The following is a 6,558-nucleotide window of genomic DNA, read 5'->3' on the forward strand; positions in this document are numbered from 1 at the left end:
TAGGAACGAGTATATTAGAGGGACAGCTCAGGTTGGACTGTTTGGAGACAAAGCAAGAGAGGCAAGATTGAGATGGTTTGGACATGTGTGGAGAAGATGCTGGGTATATTGAGAGAAGGATGCTGAATATGGAGCTGCCAGGGAAGAGGAAAAGAGGAAGGCCAAAGAGGAGGTTTATGGATGTGGTGAGAGAGGACATGCAAGTGGAGGCTGGTGTGACAGAGGAAGGTGCAGAGGACAGGGAGAGATGGAAACAAATGACTGCTGTGGCGACCCCAAACAGGAGCAGGGAAAGTAGATATCGCCGCTGTCTAACGCCTGTAAATACTGCAATTCCTCAGTGGTAGCCATAGTGCATCTGAAATGGCGGCTGTACCCAGATATGTTGGAAATAATCCAAAATCAAGTTTAGACTACCACTCTGCACTGGAGAACGCTAGTGTGTTTCAAGGACAGAGCAATGAACTTCGCAAAGGAAATGACATGACCAACACACGTCATATATAATCACATGACGAGCATGGTGATGCACAAATTACGCATGGTCATACCTAAAATGCTCATGATCGTTTTAGGTAGATCTTATCATAACTTTTTTGTGCAACTGATCTAAAACTAATTTTAATGCAAATATATGCAATTTTATGAGCATTCAGGGAGTGGCAGGTCTGTATCTTTTTTTCACAAAGTTATTAAACTTTGAAAATCCAGAACGGTCAAAATGACCACCTTGGTCGAAACACGACACCCTTTGAACTGTACACAACAGTCCAAGATCCCGGATGAGCCCCCAATTGTTACAATTGTTATTTGGTCCTTAGAGTCGGATAGCAGCGCTTACCCTTACCCCCTGATATGGAGTACGACAGAGAAGAACCTCGTCCGAGGCATCAGACACGCCCACCACGCCATTGTGATGACTACGAGATGGACTTAATCAGCCAGAGGTGATGTGCCTTATCACCCTCAGGCACTGCACACTATAGACATGGGTGAAAAGAGGTATGGAATTCTCAGATGGCGGGAGCTGCCAAGATGACACCCCCCAGTTCTCCGTGTGCTTCACTCCACAGCCACCAGATCTGACAGGATGCTGCTCTTCATGAGTGGGTCCTGTACCATGAGGAGACTCATAGCAGCTATAGAAGGTATGGTCCTGAACCCCAGCTAGCCCATGGTCTGTACAGAGAGAGACAGCACAAACCACGAACAGCACCTATAGAGAATTTCCCTCATCATACTATAGCTCACTGACTAACCCTAACCCTGAATTGTCTTCATAAACTTCAATTGGTCCAGAATTCAGCTGCCTGTATCATTACCAGAACTGCTTCCATAGATCATATCACTCCTGTTCTTCAGCAACTCCATTGGCTCCCTGTTAAATACCGTATTGACTTCAAGGTACTGCTTCTCACCTTGGCTAGGGGAGCACATCCTGAGAGAAAAGCAATGTGCATGGCGGCGCACGATAGGCGGTCCTCTGACAGACTGGAGCTCCGGCAGCCTCCTGCAGCTGTGGAAGAGTGCTGGTCGTCTTGGGCCCCCCTTGCCACCAGATCCCACCCTCTCACAGTGAAGAAGTGCTGCTGGGACATGCGCACCCCCAGCGGCACTGTAAATAATCTCTTTGCGCAGGTATCCACCTCTGCCTCGGTGAGACCAGCAACCGGAATATGGATCAAAGTCTGGCGGCGATGGGGTGTCTGGTGACGGGAGCAGGTATGAATGCACTGGAAGCTCCTAATCAGACCCCTGCACGCCAGCGGCACAGGGCTATTCATGGTCGCCAGCAGCTGGGCTTGAGTGGCAGCTGCTCTCGGCAGACCCCTGTGTGTCTGAGCAGCCCTATTTAGGAGCCACACTGCTCACCCCAACTGGGGAGGGGCCTAGAAAAGGTGGCCTAAACATTGCCCACTCAAAACATCCTGGATAGGCTACCGCACCTATCGGGACATTCCACTCTGCGGTCGAAATAAAAAAAAGAAAATAATTCCCTTTAAACTGGCAACATGGAACATAAGAACTCTGCTGGACGTTAATGCCGTAAGACCTCAGCGAAGGACTGCACTAATTGCAGCGGAACTCAATCGCTACAATATTGACATTGCTGCACTCAGTGAAACCAGGTTCCTAGATGAAGGCTCCCTGAAGGAGGACACCTACACCTTCTTCTGGAAGGGATACCCTGCAGGAGGACAACATCAGCATGGTGTGGGATTTGCAATAAAAAACAGCCTCCTACCAAGACTCACTGAAACACCGATTGGCATAAGTGAAAGACTCATGTCGCTCAGGATCCCTCTGGCCAAGAAACGTTATGCCACCCTCCTAGGTGCCTATGCACCAACACTGCCATCAGAGGATGACGTAAAGGACCGCTTCTATCAGTCACTAGATGAGGCTCTCCGTCATATACCCAAGGAGGACAAGATCTTTTTGCTGGGCGATTTCAATGCCAGAGTGGGGAAAGACAACAAGGTGTGGAGTGGTGTCATTGGTGGGCATGGCATTGGGAAAGTCAATGCAAATGGACTGCGCCTCCTAAGCCTCTGTGCTGAGCATGGCTTGACCATCACAAACACCCTCTTCCAATTAAAAAACAAGCACAAAACATCCTGGATGCACCCACGCTCCAAACATTGGCACCTATTGGACTACATCATTGTGAGACGTGCTGATACAAAAGACGTCTTACTCACTCGTGCAATGAGAGGTGCTGAGTGCTGGACAGATCACCGGCTCATCATGACCAGGCTCCAGGTGGAGGTACGCCCTGCTGTTCGTCTCCAAAGGTCAGGAAAGAAGAGGCTTGACTGTACCCGGCTAGAAAAGGCTGAGGTCCAGAACAATCTCCGCCTCTCTCTGGCTGAAAACCTGGAAGACATTGAGCTTCTTTTGAGCACGGATGATTCCATTGACAGGAAATGGTCTTACGTGAGCTCCAGACTCTACAAGGCAGCATCCCAATCCATCGGTTACAAGAGCAGAAAACACCAGGACTGGTTCAATGACAACACAGGCACAATAACTTCCATACTCAAAGGCATGCATAAAGCACACAGTGCTGTCCTCAACAATCCCACATCAGCTACACTCCGGCAACAATGGCAAGCATCCAGGAGAGAGGTGCAGTCAAAATTGCGTGCCCTGCAGAATGAGTGGTGGATATCGAAGGCAAATGAAATACAATCCCATGCCGATAGAAATGATATGCACAACTTTTATGATGCAGTGAAAACCATCTACGGCCCAAGAAACTGCTCTGTCTCCCCCCTGAAGTCTGATGATGGTACCACCCTCATAAAAGACCAGAAATTCATCACAAAAAGATGGGCAGAACATTTTGAGACTCTTTTGAACCAGCCCTCCCCAACCGATCCCTCGATCTTGGATGAACTACCTGTCCGCCCCACCATCCAAGACCTTGACCTTCCACCAACCTTTGAAGAGGTTCATTGTGCAGTTAGGTCGCTGAAAAATAACAAGACCCCTGGCCCTGACAGTATCCCTGCAGAGATTTTTAAACAGGGAGGCTACCTCTGCACCCGTGCACTTTTCCTGTTCATCTCACACGTATGGAAGAACGAAACTGTCCCTCAGCAGTGGAGGGATGCTAACATCATCTCCATATATAAAGGCAAAGGAGACAAGTCCCTCTGTTGCAACAGCCGTGGCATTTCACTACTGGCTGTTGCTGGAAAAGTCCTGGCCAAACTCATGTTACACAGGCTGGTAAAACACATCTCAGAGGAGCTGTTGCCTGAGTCACAGTGTGGGTTTAGGAGGAATAGGAGTACTGTGGACATGGTGTTCACAGCACGGCAACTCCAAGAGAAGTGCAGGGAGCAACATCAGAACCTCTTCATAGCCTTCATCGACCTGTCAAAGGCTTTCGACACAGTCAACAGAGACATCCTATGGAACATCCTCCTGAAGTTTGGCTGTCCACGAAAGTTTGTCAACATCCTTCAAAGATTTCACGTGGGGATGATGGCACGTGTGACCATTGGAGGCCAGGAATCTGAGCCCTTCAGGGTGTGCACCGGGGTACGTCAGGGGTGCATCCTTGCTCCAGTTCTTTTTAACATCTTCCTCCTGTGTGTGACATTGCTGCTCCACAAGGAAATCAGGAAGGACAGTGGGGTTACTGTGGACTTCAGACTAGATGGAAACCTATTTAACATCCGTAGGCTCCAAGCGGTCACAAAAATGACATCGGAGCACATCATTGAGTTACAGTACGCAGATGACTGTGCAGTTGTGGCCCACACACCCGAGGCACTACAAGCTACCCTTGCAGCTGCTACAAGGGCGTATGGTAGGCTGGGGCTCTCTATAAATGTGACAAAGACTGAAGTAGTATGCCAGTGGGCATCTACTCCTCCATCTCATTCACCAACCTTCAACATCTCCGACAAACCACTTGCAACAGTGGAATCCTTCAAATACCTGGGCAGCTTTCTCTCTGACGACTGCAGCATCGACAGGGAGATGCAAAACCGGATTAAACAAGCGTCATCCTCTTTTGGCAGACTTAGGAGAAGGGTCTTTCAAAACAAAGACCTCAACCTCCACACCAAAATATCTGTCTACTTGGCAGTTGTCATCACGACTCTCCTCTACAGCTGTGAGGCGTGGACCCTGTACAGCCACCACCTCAGGATGCTTGAGGCCTTCCACATCAGATGCCTACAATGCATCCTGAGGATAACCTGGCGTGACCGAGTGCCCCATACTGAAATACTCTGCAAGACCAACTGCATCAGCATGGAGGCTACCGTCACCCAGCACCAACTTCGATGGCTCGGTCACGTCATCAGGATGCCAAAGGAGCGCTTACCGTGTAAAGTGCTGTATGGCCAGCTACATCTTGGCCGCCGCTTGGCAGGGGGCCAGAAAAAACGGTACAAAGACCAGCTGAAGACCATCATAAAGAAGTGCGGCCTGAACCCGAGCCAGCTGGAAGACACTGCCGCCCAACGCTCCATCTGGCGGCAGCTCTGTCAACAAGGGGTGCAAAACCTCGAGAAGGACCGCGGTGATCGACGGACCAGAAGACGTCTGAAGAGACATGAAGCCAGTACCACACCTACACCCCCAGTCAGTGATTTCACCTGTTCTGTCTGTGGCAGACATTGTGGATCGCGGATTGGGCTTTACAGCCATAAGAAGACTCACAAGTGACAGAGGCAGGATTGTCATCATCGGACACGACGGACAACCTAAAGTAAGTAAGTAAGCTTCTCACCTTTAAGGCCCTTAATAACTATAACCTAGCTCCTTCATATCTTTCTGAGCTCCTTCATATCCACACGCCCACCCGCACTCTCAGATCCTCTTCTGCTCTCCAACTCACTACACCATTGGCCTGCTTGACTACCATGGGGTGTAGAGCCGTCAGTCATTCTGCCCCCCGCCTATGGAACTCTCTTTTACAAGACATTCACAACATTAACTCCTATATCTTTCAACCTTCAAATCCCATGTCAAAACGTACCGTTTCAAACTGGCATATTCAGTCTGATACACACTTCATTGAATTTTGTGCAAATGATGATTTTATACTTATCTGTTGTATTAACTTTTTATTGTCTACCCTGCTTTGTTTTGATTTTATGCTGTCTGATACAGTGATGCTTGGTTTTTTTTTTAAACTATGTTCTGTAAGGTGTCCTTGAGTGCTCTGAAAGGCGCTCACAAATAAAATGTATTATTATTATTATTATGTTGTTGCACTTCATGGTTTATATGCTTTAAGCATGGTGTCAAACAGCTCAATGTAGTTGGGTGCTCTGCAGTTGCCAAGAAAATTCTCAGTAACATCCTTAAATGCCTTCCATGGTATTTTCTCTGGCCCTACTACCAGATCTTTTAACTCCCTATCATTGACGACCTGTCTGATTTGTGGACCAACAAAAATGCCTTCCTTAATCTTGGCATCAGTTATTCTTGGAAACATTTGTCTCAAATAGCGAAATCCATCACCTTCTTTGTTCATTGCTTTCACAAATTTTTCATCAATCCGAGTTTTATATGAAGAGGAGGCAGAAATATCTTTGCTGGGTCGACAAGTGGTTTATGCACCACACTTTTCTGCCCTGGAACGAAATGCTTATGGAGCAGCCAGTTCTTTTTAATGTAACGTGACTCTAGCATGGCTATCCCATTCACAAAGGAAACAACAATACTTAGTATAGCTGAGCTTCATTCATAGTAGCAGTGCCAATACTTTTAGATCACCACACGTTCCAGTCGTAACTGTTGTACTGTATGTGTTTCAATAACTGTTCCATGTTATTGTAAGTTTCTTTCATGTGTACTTCATAGCCAATGGGTACTGAAGGGTGGACATTGCCATTGTGTAACAGGACAGCTTTCAGGCTTAATTTTGACGAATCTATAAAAAGATGCCATTGTTGTGGATCATGCACCCAGCCAAAGGCCACGAACAATCCACCAATGTCAGTGCAGAAACAGAGGTTGTCAACCTGCGTGAAGAAGTTTGTCAAATGTTCTTACAGATCCAAAAGCCGGAAATTTTTGTACCTGGTGACA

Source organism: Lampris incognitus, chromosome 10, assembly GCF_029633865.1.
Source record: "Lampris incognitus isolate fLamInc1 chromosome 10, fLamInc1.hap2, whole genome shotgun sequence".
Classification (NCBI taxonomy): Eukaryota; Metazoa; Chordata; class Actinopteri; order Lampriformes; family Lampridae; genus Lampris; species Lampris incognitus.